The sequence below is a fragment of the Crocodylus porosus genome, unplaced genomic scaffold, assembly GCF_001723895.1.
Source record: "Crocodylus porosus isolate Cpor-Errol unplaced genomic scaffold, CroPor_comp1, whole genome shotgun sequence".
Lineage (NCBI taxonomy): Eukaryota > Metazoa > Chordata > Crocodylia > Crocodylidae > Crocodylus > Crocodylus porosus.
In genome coordinates this window covers 41,529,428-41,537,602 of record NW_017728949.1, presented here as the reverse complement: position 1 = coordinate 41,537,602, position 8,175 = coordinate 41,529,428, and the positions used below count along the sequence as shown (strand labels likewise).

Here is an 8,175-nt window from a genome sequence, read left to right as displayed (position 1 = left end):
GTACTCTTTCCTGCCATGGCAGGGGGTCGGACTTGATGATCTGCTCAGGTCCCTTCCGACCCTACTAACTATGAAGCTATGAAACTAAGAGTAAAATTCTAAACCTATGAATAAGGATATGTCTGTTATTAACCAAGCTCTGGGATACATTGCAATATAACAAAATAAAAAATTAAGCTTCTGTGATTTCATAAGGAGTTGAAAGCCTGTCTGAATGGGATCAAGTGGTCTGCAGAACACGGACAAAGTCCTATAGTGTATTTCTATATCCCCATAAACAGAAGTCAGAAGTCTATGACTTGTGGGCCTGATCCAGCCTACAAAGGTCCAACCCAGCCCAGGGTAGCATGGGGTACTGGGTAGAAGACAGCAGTACTGAGCAACCCCATCCTCTCCCTGCTGTTCTCTGGTGCCTCTGCTTACTTTCTCTCCAGAGGGGTCAAGTATCTACAGCAAAGGTAAGTTCAGGCAGCCTGGGTACTTGTTGGGGATGGGACAAACAGAAGGATGGGGGCAGGGGATGGGACAAACAGAGATTTGTGGCCTGTAGCAGGGGGTTGTGTTACAAGTTTGAGCCTAGCGGTAGCAGGTTGCCAAGCTCTGCTCATAACTAGCTGCGGGGATAGTCTCTTTACCTCAGAAGAAGAAAATATACATATCTTTCAACCGAAATGGCTATTCAGGACCTCAGGGTGCTGAATTATATTTCAAAGGGTTTTGTGTTAACATAAAAGAATCATATTGCAAAACATTTAGGAGACTCGTTGAAGCATGTACATGAAGTTCTTTGGTTGCCAATGGGGCTATAAGAGACAGCATTTCCCCCATTCAGGTTGACTATGGAACTTAACAAATAAAAGTTACATAAACATTTATAATGCGCACTGTGAAAAAGGGCTGATCCATCTCATCCTATACAGAGATAAGCAGAAAAGGTAGTGTTACCTGGAATACGTTCGTCAAATCACTTAAATTAAAACCATAACGGAATCTAATAGCTGTGGGCAGAAAATTCTGGGTCATTTTCTGGTGCAGACAAATTGCAACTTGTAAAAGCATGCTGACAGATTTCACTAAATGGTAACTGAAGCTCCAGTACTGAAAATGGGTATTTATGATGCTGCTATAGGTGGCATTTAAAGCATCCATTCCTGGGAAGTAGGCAGCAAACACAGAGAAATGTCTCTGAAAGAAAAAAAAATGTGTGGCGAAAAGGATAATTATTTCTTTTAAAATATACCATATATATTTTAATAACATTGAACTCTTCAGGGTTAAAGCAGAAGTTGAAAGGGTTTTCACAGCCAAAGCACATGGTGTTAAATATCTTATTCACTCCCTGTTTCACTCTATGGAGATCATAATTACTATCAAGTTAGTACTAAATCTACCAAATGAGCCTGACCTCAGGGCAGCACACTCTTTTGGAGCTCTGTTTTCTCTCCAAAATGCCTGCTAATCTATGTATATTTAATAGAGATGGGATATTTGAGGGACTGAATGGTGTTAAAAATGGTAAATCTCCGGCCTTAAGGCAGCCAACTTCACCTTAGCAGAACAATGTGCGGGGGAAGGGAGAAGGAGCTGTTAAAATTCAGAGGAAGGTCATTATATTGACCCTTTATCCTACTGTGAATACAATGATAGCTCTATTATCAATATAATTATGCTCTTTTTTAATAACTACCTAGTAGCCATGAAATGTCCAGATAAATTACAAGGATTTGTAGTAGAATTTTTCAGATGTAGCTCAACTAGAGCTGGCCCAGTCTTAGAACTTAGGTTTCTAAGAAATTCATGTGGCAATTTTGTTTAAATTCAGAAAGAAACTATTTTTTTTCAAAAAGCCCAAAGTTACTGCTCCCCATCTCTTCCCTTTCTTTAAAAAGGCTTTGAGTATGAAAATCCCATCCTGGTGAATATCAAGAGTTATGCTTCAGCTCAAGAGGGAGTGGAGGCTCCTCCCAGAGGCAAGGTAAGGCCTGACACATAGAGATGTTTCCACTGTAAGAATGATTATCACAATACAACAGCTACACTGGCCCAATAAATCCCCTACCACCCAACATTTACCTCAAATTAACCACAAAACAAACATGCAATGTCCAATAAAGTAAATTAATAACCTTAAAAGTTTTTGCTTTGCCCGAAAGACCCCTACTCTGAAAAGGGAAGCAATGTGCAAGGCCCCTACTCTGAAAAGGGAGGCATGTCAAAAGACAATGAAGGTCAACAGGATCTCTCTAATGCTACTGATATTACATGGAGTGCCACAGCAATGGGTAGCACAAGACAGGCCACCACACTAAGCAAATCTTCGAGGACCTCTCTGCATTCTCTCTCTCTTATTCACAACAGCGGGGAAAGGGCAGAGCCTGAGAGGATAGTTGACAAGGTTCTTTGGGTAGATGTGATATTTTTTATTAGACAAACTAAATAGTTGGAAAAAATTGTTCTTTGCATGCTTTAAGCACAAACACCCTTCTTCAATCATAGGGAGAGTTTGCTGGTGTAATGTGAAAGAGAGTTGTAAAGATATACAAAAAACTAGAACTGTTGGTTCCAAAATTATACCTTTTATTAGACCAACTGGAAAATGGCAAGATAATTGTCAGGCTCTGGGAAAAGTGTAGATGGTACAAGATGGTAAAAAGTCCCCATAGGTAGGAAATAAACTTCATTTTTCCACAGAGGGATCTGAGGATGGAAGGCTGTCCCTCTGGCTCCATGAGAGTGTCTTTGTGAGCTGTGTTGAGAAGCTCTTCGATGTGTTTATCAGGAGAATTCCTTTCCTGGAGGTGTCAGATGCCAGGCAGGGAGGTAAAAACAAAAACAAAAAAACAAAAAAACCCTTCCTTGTTCTGCAATGAAATTTAAAATCCAAAATCACTGGAGTACATGCATTCAACACATACAGTCCCCTTCCCACCTCTGGAGGTTTCCCCACACACCACCCTTTACTCTAAAGTCGCTCTGTGCAGGTCTGTAGGTCAGGGATCACGTGCAGTCAGTCTGTAATTCATCTGTGCAAATGCTTCCTTCTAACTCCACTCATTCTTGATTCTCTCTCTCACAAGTACCCACTGGCTCTCTCTACAACCTCTCTCCTTATGCCTGAAGAAGGGTGTTTGTCCCTGAAAGCTTGCGAAGAACAATGTTTCCAACTATTTAGTTGGTCTAATAAAAGATATCATAGCTACCCAAACAACTTTGTCTGCCGATGTCCTTAGACCAAAACAGCTACAACCAACAACTCTAGGAGATAGCTGATACACCTTAAACATGTTTCTGATGTTCTAATGAATGCTTAGCCCTTAGAAACTTATTTTGCCTCCTAGACAGAGGTAACTGGAAGCTGCTCTCATTAAAGAAGGATCATGTTTCCGTTTGTTCCCAAACCCACTCAGCACCTTCTACCTGGAGCTAAGTGCGTCACTTCTCACCTACAATGTGCAAGATCAAGCCCTACGTGACTGCTGTACCAGGCTGTAATAAAAAGATAGACGTTCACTCTCCTTAAATTAAAAGAGCTTGAGTGGTACTGGAAGGAAAAACATTTTGTTAAAATGTGGCACTTAAAGCACCTACCTGAAGATGCTGATTTACTGAAAAACTTCCAGCAGTGGGATTCATGCATGTGACATACTGACAATTGTGAATTTCTTTTAAAGTCAGTTTCTGTCTGTCATACCTATGTAGTTACAAAATAACAAAGGGATAATAAAGCTCAATTGTATATTCACAGTTTGAGATTTCTATTGACAGATCTTCACACTGAATGCTTCTACAAGAAAGTCTGATTATGTAGCTCTCTCTCAAAAGAGCTGAAAACCTCTCCTTTGTTACAACACTCTCACACACCATTTCTATCATCTGGAATCTTTTAAGGGACATGTCGAGGTTGACAAGCCCAAATTTGGCCTCCTTTCACCAAATTATATTGGTAGATGTAAAGTATCCTCCATGCAGGAAAAAATCCCAGCTGTCAATTTCTCCAAAACAAGGACTACACCTGTGTTCAAATCCAAACTCCAGGGCAGAGCAGAGATCCAGCAACAATTAGTCCCTTGTGTTGTATGTTAATCACAGCTAAGGGTGCACAAAATATGAGTTCATATGTATTATGCCCTCCCCTCTATCACCCTACTTGTCAACCCAGTAACAGTTTGAAAATCACTGGCTTTCTTCCCCTATAAGGAGAAGTGGCTTCATATGCCAGGCCTGTCAACTCTGACATTCTCACTTTATACTGGAGGGCTGAAATCCTTTGTAGCAGTATATGTGAAATGAAAATGTCTTTTTGGTTTGGCTGCTGGTTGATAACACATTTATGTTTTAATCAAATCCCCACAAGCAAAAAACCCCCAAACATTACATTTTATGTAGGAAAAAAAAGCATTACATTTTTCCAGCATTTGTAAAATAGCAAAAGAAATAAAAGGCTAGAATAACAAAACTACTAGAGAAACCAATATGCCTTTTTACTTGCATCTGTCATTGGGGCAAAAATGCAGGATTTCCCCAGAGTTAGATCTCTATTTCCTCTTGAGGGAATCTGATCCCATAACTCCCCTGAAAGCACCCTTTTGGGCTATTTAGAATTTTCAGATATGTGCATGGGAAGGGTGCTTTCAGTCTCTCCTATTAAAGATGTCTTAAATTTATTCCCTCTTCCCGCTCTAGGCCTGGCCAGTAGGGCTGTGTGAAGCTTCAGGTGGTGATTATGGAGAAGATCCCCAAAATCCTCCAGCCCACTGACCAGTATCCTATGCTCCTTATCCATGTGGGCACAAATGGCATGGCTCAGAGCAATCCCAGCCGGATCATGAAGCACTACAAGGATTTGGGAGCGGAGCTAAAGGGGTTGGGGGCACAGGTAGTGTTTTCTTCGATCCTCCCAGTCTCAGGCTATGGGCTGAAGAGGGAGAGGAGGATTGAGGTAGTGAACCAAAGACTGCTGTGCTGGTGTCATTGGGAAGGCTTTGGCTTCCATGACCACAGTCCGCTCTTTAGTAAGAGAGGCAGTGAGCTGCTGGGAGGAGGTTCTTCTCAGCCAGGCTGGCTGACCTGCTCCGCCTGCTCAAACTAAGCCCATCAGGGGATGGAGGCCGCTACTGCTGGCCCACTGAGCAACCCTTGCAAAGACAGCAGGTCAAGGCACTTAAGGGAGCCCACCCCTGCCCTAGCCCTGGAATGAGCTGTAGGCAAGGCAAGGGCCCCTAAAGGGGCACTTGCCTGCCTGTACACAGATGCCAGGAGCTTGGGAAATAAGCAGAAGGAACTTGTCCTCCTACTAAACACAAATAATTATGACATCATAGGGATAATGGAGACCTGGTGGGACTCCACCCATGACTGGACCGCAGGTATAGGTGGCTATACTCTGTACAGGAGAGATCAAGTGAACAAAAGGGGCAGGGATGTAGCTCTCTATGTCAAGGAAAGCTATGCATCCCTGCAAGCCAGCATTGGCGCCCAGGGTGGACAACTGGAGACCCTCTGGGTTAAAATCTGTGGCAAACATGGCACAGGGGACACAATGGTGGAAGTCTATTACAGACCTCCTACCCAGGATCAGGAGCTTGACCAGGAGCTCACCAGCGAATTGACTGAAGCTTCATGCTCCTGGGGAATGGTTGCTATGGGAGACTTCAACTACCCAGACATCTCATGGGAAGAGTGCTCAGCCAAATCCAAACAGTCACAAAGCTTTCTCTCGTGCGTGAATAAGCTCTATCTGATGCAAGAAGTCTATCGGCCGACAAGAGGTAAAGCGCTGCTCAACCTGGTACTGGCAATGGGGGACAGCCTAATCTGTGACCTAATGATCAAAGGGAAGCTAGGTGACAGTGACTACGAGCTGATCACCTTCACCATCCTCTGTAAAGCTGGCAAGTCAGTCATCAATACAGAAGTCCTCATCTTCAGGAAAGCTGACTTTGACAAGCTCAGGAGGCTTGTCAGTGAGGCCCTAAGGGACCATGACCCAAAGGGGAGGGGAGTTCAGGATGAGTGGTTTCTCCTCAAGGGAGCAATCCTGGATGCACAAGCTAAGTCTATTCCATCTCAGAGGAAAGGCAGCAAAAGGGCACAATAGTCCCCTTGGCTCTACAGGGAAGTAGTGGACCTCTTGCATCTAAAAAGAAAGATCTACAAAGGATAGAGGACAGGATCCACCTCCAAGGAGGAATATTCTGCACTGGTCTGGACCTGCAGGGAGCAAACCAGAAAAGCCAAGGCTGCAACTGAACTCAAATTAGCTACAGGTATCAAGGACAATAAAAAGTCCTTTTTTAAATATGTGGGGAGCAAGAGGAAAAGCAAGGGTAACATTGAACCCCTGCTAAACCAGATGGGACAACTGACAACCAATGCCCAGGAAAAAGCCAACTTGCTAAATGGGTACTTTGCACTGGTTTTTCGCCGGTCCCAAAGGGCGCCCCTGCCCATTATAGGACGGGAACGCCTGGATGAGGATGATTCCTTACCCTCCATCAATGATGACCTTGTGAAGGAACACCTTGAGAGGCTGGATACCTTCAAGTCAGCTGGTCCTGACAGTTTATACCCCAGGGTACTCAAGGAGCTGGCAAGCACCATAGCTCAGCCCCTGGCATGGATCTTTGAGAACTGCTGGCACTCTGGTGAAGTGCCCGAAGACTGGAAGAAGACCAAGGTGGTGCCTATCTTCAAGAAAGGGAGGAAAGTAGATCCAACAAACTACAGGCCCATCAGCCTGACCTCTATCCCAGGGAAGGTCTTAGAAAAGATTATCAAAGAAACCATTCTTAACAAACTGGCTGATGGCAGCATTCTGAGGCCAGCAGGGGTTTGTTGTGGGTAGGTCTTACTTGATTAATCTTATTTCCTTTTACGACCAGGTGACCTATCACCTGGACAAGGGAGAAGAGAATGATGTCGTGTATCTTGACTTTAAAAAAGCCTTCGATCTAGTATCCCATGATCATCTCTTAACAAAACTGGCCAACTGCGGCCTTGGCTTCAACATGATCAGCTGGCTGAGGAATTGGCTCCATGGTCAAACCCAGAGGGTGGTGGTTGATGGAAGTCAATTGTCATGCTGCGCGGTGGCCCGTGGCGTCCCTCAAGGCTCTGAGCTTGGGCCAACACTATTTAACATCTTCATTAATGATGTGGACATTGGTATCAGAAGTGAACTGGCCAAATTCACTGATGACACCAAACTCTGGGGTAAAGGACAGGAGGGCAATTCAGGCTGACCTTGATAGGCTCAAGAAATGGGTGGACAAGAACCTGATGGTGTTTAACACCAAAAAAAGCAAGGTTCTCCACCTTGGGAAGAAAAACCGCAGCAGGCTTATAGGCTTGGCAGTGCTATGCTGGCACTATGGACAAAAAGAACTTGGGCAGGGGCTGTTGGGAAATGGAGTCTGGCCACTGGCTAGATCTGCCATTTGCCCACCCCTGCTCCACAGTCTTCCTGCTAGTAACAGCCCCTCCCCCTCAGTAATCCCCAGCATCACTGCTAATACATCCCACCTGTCAGTCATGGATCTGTTTGTTCCAGACCTCTGCTTAAGAGAGGCAAGATCCAGCCTCTACCCAATGAACTGAAAGAACAGTGATAAACAAGTGCATCCCAGACTGGCCCACTTCAAGAGATACAAAGGCTCAATAAGCCACCTAACCCGAGCTAAATGTTTTAAGTCACTGCTTCATTTCTAAGTGCACTAGGTCAGATAATGAAACCTCATTTAAAAGGATCTCCTCTTTTTCTCTGTCCCCATCCTGGTGTTGGCTGTGTGATGCTCAGACATGATGACAAATCACTTGAATATTTGGGATGTAGCCCCAGTTGAGAAAGAAGTGAGAAAGAGGCAGCTAGTGACGTGTAGCAGATGTGGAGAGCAGTAGCGGGTGACTTGTGCTAGTCTCTCTGAAACTGCCCAGATGTGAAGGAAGGAAAGCACTGTGGGTGGAAGAAGGATACAGGAGTGCTCTTGGGGCAAGGAAGGAGGCAGGAAAAATCTGTTGAAAATTTAAGAGTCCTTGACTAAACAGAACTGAACAATAATTTGCTTGGCCCAGGCAGCTGGATACCACAAGAACAGTCAGGAAGGCCAACCGCACCTTGTCATGCATCCACAGATGCATCTCAAGCAGGTCCAAGGAGGTGATCCTCCCCCTCTATGC

General features: G+C 44.4%; 1 pseudogene; it reads right to left on the bottom strand.

Annotated features, from left to right (window-relative positions):
* The window catches only part of LOC109322484, a 281,987-nt pseudogene that overhangs the window by 165,883 nt on the left and 107,929 nt on the right, over positions 1–8,175 (bottom strand).